This window comes from Coregonus clupeaformis, unplaced genomic scaffold, assembly GCF_020615455.1.
Source record: "Coregonus clupeaformis isolate EN_2021a unplaced genomic scaffold, ASM2061545v1 scaf0923, whole genome shotgun sequence".
NCBI lineage: Eukaryota > Metazoa > Chordata > Actinopteri > Salmoniformes > Salmonidae > Coregonus > Coregonus clupeaformis.
The window spans coordinates 142,501-159,064 of NW_025534377.1; the positions used below are offsets into that span (position 1 = coordinate 142,501).

Sequence of the window (16,564 nt, forward strand, 5' to 3'; positions counted from 1 at the left end):
CAAATACAACTGGTGTAGACTTTACAGTGAAATGCTTGCTTACACGAGACCTTCCCAATGTTGCAGAGTTTTAAAATAATAATAAAAATTGTAACACAAGGAATAAAATTAAATACACAAGAATGGAGCTATATACAGGAGTACCAGTACAGATCAATGTGCAGAGAGGTACGAGGTATAGGAGGTAGATATGTAATGAAGGCAGGGTAAAGTGATAGTATAGGATAGATGATAATAAGAGTAAGAAGGGAGAACAGAGTAGCAGCAGCAATTGATAAGTGTAAAGGTGTATGTGTGTTTGTGTTGTGTCTGTGTATGATATGTAGGTATGTGGGAATGTGTTTTGTGTGGAGAGTGTAATGTAGTGTATGAGTGGTAGGTGTGTGTATATATAGTTAGTGAGTGTGCGTAGGGTAGTGTAAGAGTAGTAGTGCAGATAGTTTGGGTACCATTTATTTACTATTTAGAGTTGGCTATTTAGAAGGTTTTATGGCTTGGGTTCGAAGGGGTTTGAGCCTTACGGTCGAGAGCCGATGCTCCGGTACCGCTTTGCCGGACGGTTTTATCCTCCTGAGGGGGAAGAGTTGCTGCCATGCCCTCTTTGCGGGTGTGTGTGTGTGGACCATGAATTAGTATGTGGATTCAAGGACCTTGAAGTTTTGGACCTGCTCCACAACAGCCCGTGATGTGGATGGGGGGCGTGATCTCCCCTCTTTCTTCCTATAGTACAATCAGCTCCTTGGTCTTACTGACGTTGTTGTCCTGGCACCACACTACAAGTCTCGGTACGCCTTCCTGTAGGCTGTCTCATCGCCGTCCATGATCAGGCCTACCACCGTTGTGTCGTCAGCAAACTTGGTGATAATGTTGAGGCGTGACCACGCAGTCGTGGGTGAACAGGGAGTACAGGAGGGGACTAAGCACACCCTGAGGGGACCCGTGTTGAGGTCAGCCTACCCTCACCAGCTGGGGCCGGCCCATCAGGAAGTCCAGGATCCAGTTGCAGAGGGAGGGGTTCAGTCCCAAGGTCCCTACGTTTGGTGATAAGCTTGGAGGGGATTATGGTGGGAACGCTGCGCTGTAGTCTATGAACAGCATTCTCACATAGGGTTAGTTTTTTCATCTTGTCCAGGTGGGAGAGGGCAGTGTGAAGTGCAATTGTGATTGCTTCATCCTGTGGATCTGTCGGGGTGGTATGCAAATTGGAGTGGGTCCTGGGTGTCTGGGCTGATGGTGTTGATGTGTGTCATGACCAGCCTCAAAGCACTTCACAATTACAGATGTGAGTGCTACAGGGCGATAGTCATTTAGGCAGGTTACCTTGAGCTCTTAGGAACAGGGACAATGGTGGTCAGCTTGAAACATGTTTGGATTACAGACTGGGACAAGGAGAGATTGGAAATGGCTGTGAAGACACTTGCCCAGCTGGTCTGCGCATGCTTTGAGAACGTGCCCTGGTATTCCAGCCTTGTGATTGCATTCCCACCTTCCTCCATATAGTGTCCTTTGCATCTTTGATGTCTTGTCGGAGGTCAGAATCGGGTTTTTCTTGCTTATCACGTCCATGTCCATGTCCCGTTCTTGTAAGCAGTAGGTCTAGCCCTTTAGCCCAGTGCGGATATTGCCTGTAATCCATGTTTTTTGGTTTGGATACATTCTTATAGTCACTGTGTGTGGAGAAATCGTCTATGCACTTATTGGATGAAGCATGTGACTGTTGTGATAAACTCCTCAATGCTATCGGATGAATCCCGGAACATATTCCAGTTTGCTTCATCCAACCACTTCCGTATTCAGCGCATCACTGGTACTTCCTGTTTGAGTTTTGTTTGTAAACAGAATGCAGGAGAATGGAGTCATGGTCAGAGGATGGGGAGGGCTCGATATGCTTTCTGTGGGTAGAATAAAAGTGGTCTAGAGTTTTAGTGCCATTAGTGACACAGGAGAGTGTGTTGGTAGAAGTGAGGTAGAGGTTTTAAGTCTCCACCCACCCCACTTGTTTGTTTATGGCCCCATACAGTTAGTTGAGTGCCAGAGTGGTGTTGGCTTGTGGAGGATGTAGACAGCTGTGATAATTGCGGATCGAGAACTCTCTTGGTAGATTAAAGGGTCTGTAGCTAACCATGAGGTATTCATATCAGGTGAGCAAAAGCTGAGATTTCCTTTACACTGATGCCAGCACATCAGTTGTTATTTATGAAAAAACAGCACTTTCGACTTCCCGAAGCAGCCGTCCGATTCTGCCGCTGCATGGAGAATCCACAGAGTACTACGGGCACAAAGGCTCATCATCCAGACGACGTTTCAGTAAGACATCCATATTGCAGCTTTTGAAGCTCGATAGGAGACTCTCGAATCCATTTTATTCTTGAGTGACTGGACATTTGCCAATATTCACTGGCTTCACTGGTTTCTCAGTCTGAAGTCAGTGTCTCTTATGTCTAATTGGCAACTGTCAAAATGTACTTTGAGAAGATCAGTCATCTGCCACCTGTGTTATGATCAAATTCATGATTCATCATGGTGTTATGGTATAAATGGTTATATTATGACTATAGTTTGATTAGCGTAGTGCCACTGGGAACAGGTTGTGTACACAACAGTGACTCAGTAGTAATGGATCATGTCTGTGTCATCAACCCCAAGCTGAACTGAGTCTCTCTGACATCATTATGTCAGCAGTGGTGGTGGTGAGGTAAGATGGCCTCCCTGGCCTGTCTGTCTGAGCCATATTATCTCTGCTCTAACACTGCATGGCAATCTGCTGACTGGAATAATGATGCCTTGTTTTGTCTTTGTAATCATACATTTCACATAGATTTATGAATTGCTGATGAATACAGTATGGCATTTCTCTTTAATTTACAGTTGAATATATACTGTAGTTTTTAGCATTTTTGAGGTATGAGTGTTAAACAATTTAGATTCCATAAATACTGTGCATCTCCCAGCATAATTTGGCCCATGTGGTCACAAGCCTTCTCTGTCCTCAGGGTGAAGGATGTACACTGTACAGTTACAGCATGGTTTGTGGTGCCACCAAATGTTTAGACAGATCTCGAGCCCGTTTTGGTCACATGAACATCTCTGTTTATCACATGAATGAGTGGTGCCACTGTAGCAGCCACTCGACGGTGAGGGACATTCTGTCCATAGCCCTTTTATAGGGTAATCCGATCCTGACATTGTGTAGATAGTCTGTCCTCTGTCTCGCTCTAGAGAGAGCCTATTGTGTAAACCGATGCCGAGTCACAGCGTGGGTGCAGCCAGGCCAGGAGAGGTGTGCCCACTCTGTGTGTGTGTTTGGATGTGAGTAACCACAGCAGTTGATTAGTACCCTCCAGTGCGTCAGAAGCCAGGAAGACATATCATCATCCCAGCAGGCTGTCATTACTCTGCTTCAGTTGAATGGTGTCCCCAGAACACTGAGGGGGTCAGTCAGTCCAACTCCCTTAGAGCTGGGTCACATGGATAAAAATCTCAGTGCGATAAATTGCCTGAATTGATGCGTAGGGATAACGATAAATGAGAACTATATGTTTATAAGACATTGTGCACTAGTTTTTTTAATTATCCTTTAAACTACTACTACTAGTTTTGAAGTTTGTAGCCATCAATTGTCCCATTAACAATCACACATATTAGTAAACTTATTTCATTTCAAACTTACATTTCTCTAGTATAGGCTACTTATCGTGACCATGAACGATATCAGCAAAATGCCTGCGGTAAGTGATCAGTATGAGTCGGTGTCGATAATTTTCAGTTTTATGGTCCCAGCTCTCATCCAGGCCTGTTATTCTATTCCTCAGCTCTAATACATAGGGAGGGAACAGGAAGAGATTAGTCTGACTGGAATTTCATTTTCAGTATGACATGGAGAACGCACTGATGATCTCATAAGATGGTTCATAAATAGGCTAAAATGATGAACCCCTTTTTAACAAAACAGATACCTTTAGCACAGTTTAATCTTGGCCTTCAAAGGTGTTCCTCCAGTTCATAGGATTCTCTTCCCATCATCTGTGAGATGGAAAAGAATCCTCAGACATTCATGCTGAAGTGGGTGCAGATTCTATTTTGACAGACACTAGCTCTGTTGTAGCAGACTCATGCTCGTCATTTCACTGCAAGTCTTTTCCCTCATGCCTTTCGACACCATCTGGCTCTGTTTTCTGTTTTTAGTGCCAGTTCCTTCATTTTTCTCACAACCTTTTCAGACCCAGCCAAAATGTATTCTCAGAGTATGTCTGGATGGACACCATGGGAAGGGTGTCACACAAGTTTTATAGTACAAGCTGGCTGGCCCTTTTCAAGTTGAATCAGTGAAAGCAGTGCTTGTGAGAATTCCCTTTTCCATTTCTCTTATCAATGGTTATTGATTGTATGCCAGTCAGTCAGTGTTTAGTGGGAGAAACCCAAAACCCAACTTTTTGCACAACACCTCTGAAAGTGTTGAGTGAACATTTCTTACATCTACAGTCTCATTGAAAGGATGCAAGAGAATGAAGTTTTCTGTGATACCTGAGAGGAGGAGTGAAGATGCCCCTCCCTCCCCCTCCCCCTCCCCCTCCCGCAGCAGACAGCCTGCATACTCCGGCCATGACTCACCACCAGCAGCCCAGTGTCCGGGAGTCTCGGCACAGTGCAGTCGGTCAGCGCAGGCGGAGCCCTGGGCCAAAAGTAACTTTTAAAGAGACAGTGCATTTTGGGCATTGCCTTGTCTGCCAGCCGAGAAGTGACCTTAACCTGGCCCCTGCAGAGCTATCTGATCAGAGCTACACCACAGGGAGCCTCTCCAATCCCCTCTCTTGGCCCCCGTCATCTCACACAGACCCTGGCCTGAAGCCTCTCTGGCTGTGTCTTGTCTAGTCAAATACCTTCCTTCTCCCTGAACCTTAACAGATCCTTCTGAACAGCTGCTGCTGTTATCTTAGACCTTAATCTGTTTTCTTAATGTCGTCACACAGAGAAGGAGAACCCGTACGAGGACGTGGACCTGAAGAGAGGAGGAGTTTGGAGTCGGAAGAACCGCTTGGTACCGGAAAGCAACCGGACCTGGAGCTCCCAGAAACTCAACTCTCACCTCCTCCAGGTAACCCAGAAGCAGCTAACGCAGAACTGATGGTTTTCCTCCGTAAAATTCTCCCTCAGACCAGAGTTAGATCTCTGGAAACCTGGACAGGATCCTCCAATAATCTTTGTTTCGCAGCTAGATGTTTCTCATTAGTTGTGCTACAGAAGCCTTTTTGATGTGCTGGAAACCATTTGGAGTTCCAGTAAAATACTGTCTGTCTGCCTGGAAATGTAGAGGGTTTGGCTCTGCTGCTTTAATATGGATGGGCACTGTCTCGTCAGAGGGAAAGATGATTTAGAATTTCCTTGTGTTCAACTGGGAACGAGGTCACGCGGTGAGGAAAAATATATTGTATTATTCGGGTATGGTTCACTTATTGTCATGACAAAACCTCCAGTCAATCCCAGACCAAACCAGGATCCATTGCTTCATCCTATGGGCCCTGGTCAGAAGTAAGTGCACTATAAAAGGGAATAGGTTTACCATCTTTAGAGACACAGCCTCAGTATTGTCCTCTCTCTCTCCCCCTCCACAGCCAGCCCCCTCTAAGCCCAGTAGCCTTTCCTGCGCCTCTCTCTCTTGGTCCCAAGAAAGAAGAGTCACGGGCGTCCCGCCTGTCCAAGCGCCACAGCCATGATGACATCTGCTGCCGCCCCAGCTGGGGGTCTCTCCCTCCCCTGCTGTCTTGGATGGCTTGAGCAGCGCCAGCTGACACCCCTGGCCTCCCGTAGACACCGGAGGATCCCCAAGGTACAATATAAAACACTCCAGGCTGGGAGATGAACCTGTTCTCCATGAGGATCTCCTCAGGACTATTCTGGAATGGAGCTCTTTTGTTTAACGTTTTTTGCAAGCCATGTATCTAACTGAAAGGCAAAATGGAGATGTAATGGATTTGCTATAGACTATACAAATCAATTCTTTCGAATAATTCCTAAATGCACTGTGTCCGAACTCTTTGCTGATTCTCTTCATACTCTGTTTTAAACACAAGCCATATCCCAGAGGGATATTTCTGGACATGGAGAGAGAGAACTGAGAAGGATTTTTTATGTCAATCTCTTTCCTCCCACACACTCAAATGGAACCAACTTTGAAGAGCTTCACCACAGGAGATCAGATAGTCCTATACAGGTGGTACACACACTGAGCTCCCTTTCCTCTCACTGTTTTACAGATGGTCCAGAGAATCAACTCCATTTTACTGTACCAAGCGAAGGAAGAAGAGGCAAGAAGCTGACCTTTTGTCTAATATTGAGACGGCATCTCTGAGAGGTACGTAGGGCTCATCCCTTCCTTCTCTCCATCCACTGTCTGGATCAGGAGTAAATATTTGTGTCTCCGACACCCACACAGTGTCCCCCAGTCATCATCTGTATGGCATGTAGACATATAGTTGTAGAGTTGACCCCTGACCCTAAACAAACCTTTTTTTCTCTCTCCGATCTGTTTACAGATGACAACAGCGAGAGCGTAGAGCGACTCTGATGACAGGTTCAAAGGTGAGAGAGGTCACGAGTATGCAGTTGAAGCTCAGTCCCCCGAGGGCAATGGTGCATGGATTTGTTTCACTCACAGCAGATACAACAAGCGCACGTCTCTGTTAGTTTTAACAAGTCAGTGTTTGAAACTGAGACCATCCGATCAAGTGATCTTGTGACCAAAGGGACCACAGGAAATGCTAACTGAAAGGCAAGATACCGTGGATTTGCTTATAGACTATACAAAGTCATTATTTCGAATAATTCTTAAATGCACTGTATCCGAACTCTTTGCTGATTCTGTTCTCACTCTGTTTTAAACATTGAAAAGCCATCTGTGATTGACAGTTGCGTGAACTATAAGGTTTGTATTTTCTCTCTAATCTGTGTTTAGGTTGTTGGGTGTGTTGGACTGTGTGAGGATAAACATGTGTGTGAGTATAGAGGTTTTAATCAGTGTGTAGGAAACCCATCTAACGTTTTAAATCCAGTTAAGTTTTGGTTCCCAGAATGCTTTTGGTAGGTTAGAGATAAACAATCATTTTAACCTCCATTTGTTTGGTTTTTAAAGCATTTCGTGAATGTTTTTTTTTTTTTTACATAACAGAAACAGCCTGGCAAAGTTTTTCAGGGGGGTTCCTACAATGTTTGATTTCATTTTCTTTACATTGTAACAGCGGTTTGGAAACATCTTGATTGACTAAATAGTTTCCAATAATGTTTGGACTGTAAAGCTCTTTGTCGACTGCAGGGCCCGTATTGCACTATTAGCTGTGAGTGATGTCAGTTGTGTGTAGTACACAGTATTTGGGCTACATTGTGTCAATACAACCCTGTACTGAAGGTTGAACTGTCCATATCCCTCTCTCTTCTCTCCCCAGCCCACACCAGAGGCTGCTGAAGCTGCAGTCAATGCTGCGGCAAGGGCCCCTAGCTACCGGTGAACCTGGAGCTGCAGCTGATTGAGGGCAGGAAAGGGAGCTGTTTGAGTACTTTCGTGGTGGTGTCCCTCAAGAAGAAGCCCACCAAGAACTCCTTCTCCCCGAAGTCACCTACCAGTTCCCCAAGGTAAGGGAACAACCCAAACTGTATTCTGGGCCCTTTGGGCCTTGGTCATGGGTCAGACAGCAGTGTCAATTCCCTTAAGTGAGAGAGAGAGAGAGGGATTTAAACATGAAAGGGGTCTCGTGAGATAACTCTTCTGAGACATTACTCACTGGACCTACAGAAGTATGTATGCTGAGAGCGCGCTGATACAGTTGAAGTCGGAAGCATAAACTTAGGTTGGAGTCACAAAACTTGTTTTTTCAACCACTCAACAAATTTCTTGTTAATAAACTATAGTTTTGGCATGTCGGTTAGGACATCTTACTTTGTGCATGACACAAGTAATTTTTACAACAATTGTTTACAGACAGATTATTTCACTTATAGTTCACTGTATCACAATTCCAGTGAGAAGTTTACATACACTAAGTTGACTGTGCCTTTAAACAGCTTGGACATTTCCAGAAAAAGATGTCATGGCTATAGAAGCTTCTGATAGGCTAATTGACATAATTTGAGTCAATTGGAGGTGTACCTGTGGATGTATTTCGCGCCTACCTTGGAGAACGTCAGTGCCTCTTTGCTTGACATCATGGGAAAAAAAAAAAAATTTGTAGACCTCCACAAGTCTGGTTCATCCTTGGGAGCAATTTCCAAACGCCTGAAGGTACCACATTCATCTGTACAAACAATAGAATGAAAGGAGAACAATGGGACAGCTTGTTTCGGTCATACTGCTCAGGAAGGAGACGCGGTCTGTCTCCTAGAGATGAACGTTTGGTGCAAAAAGTGCAAATCAATCAGAACAACAGCACAGGACCTTTGAAGATGCTGGAGGAAACAGGTACAAAAAGTATCTATATCCACAGTAAAATGAGTCCTATATACATAACCTGAAAGGCCGCTCCAGCAAGGAAGAAGCCACTGATCCAAAAACTGCCATGAAAAATAGACTGCGGTTTGCAACACGATGGGGACAAAGATTGTACTTTTGGAGAAATGTCCTCTGGTATGATGAAACAAAAATGGAACTGTTTGGCCATAATGACCATCGTGATGTTTGGAGGAAAAAAGGGGGTAGCTTGCAAGCCGAAGAACCACCATCCCAACCGTATTGAAGCACGGGGTGGCAGCATCATGCTGTGGGGGTGCTTTGCTGCAGGAGGGACTGGTGCACTTCACAAAATAGATGGCATCATGAGGAAGGAAAGTTATGTGATTATATTGCAACATCTCAAGACATCCGACAGGAAGTTAAAAGCTTGGTCGCAAATGGGTCTTCTAAATGGACAATGATCCCAAGCATACTTCCAAAGTTGTGGCAAATAATATTTAAGGACAACAAAGTCAAGGTATTTGAGTGGCCATCCACGAGCCCTGACCTCAATCCTATAGAAAATGTGGGTGGGCAGAACTGAGAAAAAGCGTGTGCGAAGTAGCAAGGAAGCCTACAAACCTGACTCCAGTTACACCATTCCCTCACACCTACCCTGGACGACGCATTGGAATTGTGCGACACCCCATGGGTCTCCCGTCTGGCCGGCTGCTAGTACCCTTGACTTATTCCACATTTTGTTGTGTTACTGCCTGAATTCAAAAAATTAATTTAAACAAACAAATCACACCCATCTACACCCAATACCCCATATTGACAGCGAAAACATGTTTTTGAAATTTTAGCACATAAAAAAAATGACATACCAGAAATATAATTCTTACAAAATTCACACCCCTGAGTCAATACATGGTATAATCACCTAAAAGTGCGATTACAGCTGAGTCTTTCTGGGTAAGTCTCTAAGAGCTTTTAACACCTGGAATTGTAGAATATTTGCACATTAAATTTTAGAAATTCTTCAAGCTGTCAAGTTGGTTGTTGATCATTTCGACAGCCATTTTTCGGTTCTGCTGTCATGATTTTCATGCCGATTTTTAAGTCAAAACTGTAACTAGGTCACTCAGGAACATTCAATGTTGTCTTTTGATTTATCAACTCCAGGTATATGTTGGCCTTGTGTTTCCCAGGTTATTGTCCTGCTGAAAAGGTGAATTTGACTCCCAGTATCTGTTGGAAAGCAGACTGAATCAGGTTTTCCTCTAGGATTTTGCCTGTGCTTGTGGTCCTCTGTAGCTCAATTGGTAGAGCATGGCGCCTTAACGCCAGGGTAAGTGGGTTCCGATCCCGCGACCACCCATACGTAAAAATGTATGCACACATGACTGTAAGTCGCTTTGATAAAAGCGTCTAAGCAAATGACATATTATATTATTATTATATTCCGTTTATTTTTATCCTAAAAAAACTCTGTAGTCCTTGACGATAAACAAGTAGTACCCATAACATGATGCAGCCACCACCATGCTTGAAAATATGAAGAGTGGTCCTCAGTGATGTGTTGTGCTGGATTTACCCCAAACATAACACTTTGTATTCAGGACATAAAGTTAATGTCTTTGTCACATGATTTGCCATTTTACTTTAGTGCCTTATTGCAAACAGGATGCATGTTTTGGAATATGTTGATTCTGTACAGGCTTCCTTCTTTTCTTCTCTTCTTTCCTTCATTTAGGTTAGTATTGTGGAGTAACTACAGTGTTGTTGATCCATCCTCAGTTTTCTCCTATCACAGCCATTAAACTGGAACTGTTTTAAAGTCACTATTGTTCTCATGGTGAAATCCCTGAGCGGTTTCCTTCCTCTCTGGCAACTGAGTTAGGAAGGACTGTAGTGACTGGGTGTATTGATACACCATCCAAAGTGTAAAATAATAACTTCACCATGCTCAAAGGGATATTCAATGTCTGTTCGTGTTTTTACCCATCTACCAATAGGAAAGCCCTTCTTTACGAGGCATTTGGAAAACTCCTGGTCTTTGTGGTTGAATCTGTGTTTGAAATTCACTGCCTCGACTGAGGGACCTTACAGATAACGAAGTGTGGTACAGAAGATGAGGAAGTCATTCCAAAATCATGTTAAACAACATTTCTGTCCATGCAACTTATGTGACTTGTTGCTCCTTAACTGGTTTAGACTTGCCATAACAAAGAGGTTGAATACTTATTGAATCAAGACATTTCAGCTTTTCATTTTAATTAATTTGTAAACATTTCTAAAAACATAATTCCACTTTGACATTATGTGTTATGGAGAGCCAGTGACACCAAATTCTCTTAAATTGAAGCTGTAACAACAAAATGTGGAAAAGTTTCAAGGAGTGTGAATACTTTCTGAAGGCACTGTAGATGCAGAGATCGGAAGAGTAGGGTCATGGCCGTAACATGGTAGTTGAGGGAGTTTTGGGAGTTTATTGACAGTAAGTGGTGTAACCAGGAAACGGTTTCTATGGTACATAGCGTTTGCACTTACTCAAAGATCTCTTTGGGTTATTTAAGATTTGGTTCAGTGTGATAGAATCCCTGGGAGATGGCGGATATGTTGGTTCTCTGTCAGAGAAAAGCCTGACCCAATGACGTCGGGGGAGAGGGGGTTGGTGGTAATGATAAGGGGGAGGAGGCGCTGACCCTGTGTGGGAGAATGCTTAGGGCTGGTAATTTATTACGTACTATAGGGGGAGGTTTTTGGGGACCCTGAAAGAGGACACTCAGTAGACTGTAAGCGTTCTGGGTCTGTTGTTTCTGACTGAGGCGTTTCCTGTTCTTTCTCGTCTCGTCTCACAGCTAGAGAGGCCCACCAAGCTAGATGAGGAGGCAGAGCAGAGACTCAAAGCCATCCCCCAATTCTGCTTTCCAGGATGCCAAGGACTGGACCCCAGTGTCTGAATACAGCAGCAGTATGGGTTACTATACAACCCCACTGCATCACTGAGGAAAGCTCACCACCAACTGTTGGCCTATTAGTCCCATTCCTTGCTACAACCAGATGGGCACTAATCAGTTGGGATGCGCACAAGTGTTTCATATAGATTAAAGTTTTTTAAAAACTACCAAATCGATAGTATGATTAGTCGTGTAAATATCAACGAGTAAAATTAGGAAGAAAACACAGAGATTTAATGCCATTATCTCCATGAATTCCTGGTAGACTCTTACTCTCACTCCTACTCTGACAACGTGGGTCCCTAAAACAGTCTTCTCTCAACGAGAGACTGTACTTCTTCACCAACCCTAAAGTGGGGTAAGATCCGCAACACTATGTTTCCTTTGATCACTGTTCAGTCTCTACAATCTGAATGCTGGTTTGACTATAATAGAGGCTGTGTGTCTGTGTCTCTGTGTGTGTGTGTGTGTGTGTGTGTGTGTTTCTCGGTAAGCAGTGAGACCTTCTCGTTCATGTTGGACTGGAGAGGATGGCAGCAGTGAGGTTTGGGTTGCAGGCGTCTGCCTGGTAAGCCACCATTAGTTCACTGGTCCCTGTTCTGTTCACACCCTGCTGAGCCAGCCTGTTTGTTTTGGACAAGGTTTTTTTTTATCTGAACAACTGATGTTTTTTTCCTGTGGGACCATTTGAGGAGTTATTTGGCGTCACCAAGCTGGGTGTGAGTAGAGAGAAAGTAAATAAAGGAATTTTAATGGCCGTATGTAACAAAGCTTCGGTTGTTTTTTAGCCTTTCAACACGGTCGGGATTAATCCTAGTATAACTGGACTCCTTCTGTTTCATGAGAGTTTCGTGGAGAAGAATGCCGAAAAACAAACCATGAAATGTCTAAGTCATTGTAGAGCACAACCCACAGTAAGGGTTTCTAGTCCTTTGATGTTTTATAATGAGCCCACATTTGTAGCTTGAGTTCAGAACGTAACTGGCTGTGTGGGATGTTGTGCTTCTGCTGTGATTTTTTTATGTCACTGTTATGCCCAAGAATGTGTACATTCACACAGTGTGTATGTTTTGTAGGGTTTGTCAGTGTGTTTTAGTAGCCTACTGTATTTATGTGTCACGTAGGTCTTAAATTCGGTTGTGACTGTTTTCTTGATTGTATTGAGCTCAGTAGTTGCTGACATTAAGAAGCTGGAGATCAGACGACTCCTGATGCTGTGAGAGAGGTGAGGTTACTTTTCTCCGGTAACCCAGCTCCTTCCTTCCCTGGTGGAAGTCTAAGGAGGTGGCATGAGCTAACGCATTCCTAAGGACTTTAACCAAGCTCCACGCTCAGCTTGATTCAATCATCCATTTGGAGAAAGCAGAGGAGAAAAATTGCATACCTAATATGGACAAAAGTGGACGGGATTTCTTTATAATGTGTAACAGCGAAGTTTGTGTGTGTGTGTGTGTGTGTTTGGAGATGGGATAGATCCAGGAGGCCACTGGTTGGCTCCAGAGTCCCAGACTGGTGTGTGATTGTTTAGTGTGGAGGGTAGAGGATCATTGTGTATGGGAGACTGCAGCACCTAGTTTTATTACAATGGGAAGCCTCAGTCTCTCCAGGATTAAAGACGTCCACAGCAGCCAGAAAGGACAAATCTATAAATATTTGGTCAACCAAAGCTGATTGTGAACTAACCTGGTGCTTTATCTGAATAAAAGCAAGTACACCACATAGCTTTGGTCAAATTAAGCTGTTGGCTTTATCATGTTTGTGTGTATGATACTGTTACAGTATATTCTCATTGATGTTGCATATAAACCTAACCAAGCCCCTTTCTATTTATCTTAGTATCTATTGCCATATTACTGTCTGTGTCACCTTATAAGCCTCTCTTCCCCAGTGACTGACGACTCTTAATTTGTGCCCCTGTTCCAGCCAAGGGAAAGGGCCTCGCCTTCCCTGAGGTAGCACTGCGTCATCCAGCCGACTGGGGCTGTTTCCACCTGTTCTCTAAGGTGAGTTCATGCTTACACACAAACACACACACACACACACACACACACACATACACACACTACACACACACACACACACACCTCGTAGTTTAACATTGTTGCGGTTACCTGTCTCTGAGTCAGAGGCGAGGCCAGTGTTCCCAGGTGAGCTAGTTGGAGGCTGTGCCAAGATTTCCATCTCAAAGGCATCCTGTTCAGCATAAACCTTTATTTTCTGCTTTTTTCTCTTTCTGATTTCCCAGTTAAATTGTTTCCTTCACTTGTTCGAGAGTTGAGATAACATAGAAACAGAGTGCTCATTGTGTTTTAAGTTCTCCATGCCTTATCTGCCTCCCGTCATGAATCCTCTATGAAGAGTGTATTAAAGTGAATAAGGCCCGTGTTAAGGGAAACAGTTGTAAGAGGGTAGTAGACAGTATCTAATGAATGGAAATAACTTTATTACTGTGTCGAGTGCTAAAATGTGCCAAAAACTGTCTGTGAGTTTCATTTCATATTCATTTAGGGGCTAAAAGGATGCATAAATACAATAGATTGTTTCTGTCTTGTGACAGCACGGGCACCTCAACAGTGAGGGTTGAACAGCCCTCATGGCCAGATGGCAGGGGTGTAGGTTTCAGGGCTGCACCGTTTTGAGGGCTTGAGAGCTGCGTAGGTGAGAGAGGAAATGTTTTCCAAGGAGTTTGAAGTGCTTTTCTAATTAAGGTGAGAAAGACGGGAGTGTTTGATTTCACGGGAACAGAGGGTGTGTGGGAGTGGAGGTGATATCATATGACCCTTAATCGTGAGTGTGTGTCTCTCTCTCAACATCTTTCCAGACAGGAGTAGGCAGGTCTGAAACAGACAAACACATGGGCATATTGGGTGGGATTTTCCTGCCCTTTTCCACACATATCAGACAGCCACAGAAAGAAATTCTTTGTCCATCACAAAGGAGCAAAAGGTAGCCTGGTTCCAGACATTGGGCAGGAGCTTTCCTTCAGACAGCAACACGCTACCATTCATCTATCTTCACTGGCCATACTGATTGAAGGTACTGGTCTTGGTCTATTACTAGGACTCTCAATCTACATCCCAGAAGTGACACCTTATTCCCTGTTTAGTTAACTGCTTTTGACCACGGTCCTTAAGGCACTATATTGGGGCTCCCGAGTGGCGAGAGCGGTCTAAGGCACTGCATCGCAGCTAGAGGCGTCACTACAGACTCTGATTCGATTCCAGGCTGTATCACAATCCATTCTAAATAAGAATTTGTTCTTAACTGACTTGCCTAGTTAAGTAAAAAAATTAAAGGGAATTTGGGACATTCTGTTTTAAAAAATTGAGTGTTGTGTCTGCAGTGTGGTCTAACTCTCAACCCCCTGTCCTGTGCTGTATGTAGATCCTGGATGAGGTGGAGGCGGAGGGGATCTCTGCAGCCCTAGTCTACCCCTTCACGAGGAGTCTGATGGAGTCACCCCTTCCCAGCGCTGGGAAGACCATCAAAGTCAAGACCTTCCTGCCTGGAGCAGGGAATGAGGTTAGAGACACATCAGCCCCTTAGTTACTAAGGTTCCAGCAAAGAAGGATGATGCATGAAGATAATGAGATGTATGCTTAATTGAGCACTTTTCTGTGACCTCTGTGAATGTATGACTGGTTGTGACCCCAGGTTGTGACCCCAGGTGGTGTTCTCCTCCCCAGGTCATTGAGCTGAGGCGGCCCATGGACTCCAGACTGGAGCATGTAGACTTTGACAGTCTCTTCAGCTGCCTGAGTGTGCGTCAGGTGGTGCAGGTCTTCGCCTCCCTGCTGCTGGAGCGCAGAGTCATCTTTGTGGCTGATAAACTCAGGTGAGCGGCCAGACTTATTGTTAGTAACCCTTCTAGTGATAAGTAAAGATGGAGAGAGAACTGAATCACCTTCTCATGGGAAGCTGTACCTGACTAATGGTCATGCCTTGTTAGAGGCAGGTGGGGGTTGTTGAAACTTGTAGATGTTAGATGATAGTTACTTGTGCCAAGTGAAATGCTCAATAATACCTTTAGAGGAAGTATTTTGTTTAGGTAGTTCTGAAACGCTGTTGTCATTTTTAAATAATGATTGAAACTACAGTATTTACAGATAAATCTGATACGTAGAGCTCTGAAGGCCTGCTCATATTTTAGTGTAAGGTTATCGCCCGACAAAGATCTTAACCCTCTGACATTAGGCTATAAATGGTAAAAATAGTTCTAGAATACTTCATCCTTCTCACACATGGTGGCTAGGAGTGGATAAATTGCTGTCTAGGATTACATTGTATGTTAGCAATAATATCCCTCCTCATTTATCGCTGAAGTCCACTGTCTTTTTCTGCAGTGAATCCACCTATTCTAACTCCATTACAATAACATCTGCCTTAAATGAGAGGGATTTTATCGCATGCTCTTGTACATTTTCCCTTTTCTGTTTACGTTCACACAGAGGCCTGACTGGATTTGTTCAATTTAAAAAGGTTTTCTCAGACCCACCTCATTGCTGAGCTCAGGGTTCCTCTATCTGTATATTTCTGGACACATGGCTGTAAAGTACAGACTGACTATGATACCGTCATCATAACACTGTTTCACATGTCTTGGTGCATTTCCTCTCACAGAGATGACATATCCTGAACTTTAAAGAACGGACTAACTTCAAAGAGAGATTATTTACATAGTATGTATAACAGTTACAAGGATTGCCCTGCCACTCTGCCAGTGCACTCTGGCTCACCCCTAACTGTTGATGCCAGATTTAATTCCTCAGTCCCGAGCTACTTGCCATTCACCCGATCTGCACGGAAAATAGCAGCCTCTACTTTGGCTTTGTCAGTTGGTGCTTAACGGGTTTAGCATGCGGGGACAGGGTTAGAACTGTTAAATTAATCGGGTGTAGCCATCTTGGCCGCACCTACCATCATGGAGTAATGGAACTCTCCCTGCATGGACTCCCACAACCGATGTGGTTCCAGAAGTGGGTCATCTCTCTGCCGGGGTGCCACTGTCCAACCACAGCAGGCAGGGTGGGGTGGGGCCATAACATGGAGCTAGGGGTCTCCAAGGAGCCAGAGTCCCACCAGGCAGGCACAGCAATCTGCCCCTGGCTATAGCACAGCACTCTGGGCTGAGGGAGCTCTGTTAGGAGGGGGGGCAGGTTTGTGTTGAACGGTAATCTCTACA

General features: G+C 44.3%; 1 pseudogene; it reads left to right on the forward strand.

Moving 5' to 3' along the window:
- Window positions 1-16,564, forward strand: part of LOC123485985 — a 79,120-nt pseudogene that overhangs the window by 48,347 nt on the left and 14,209 nt on the right.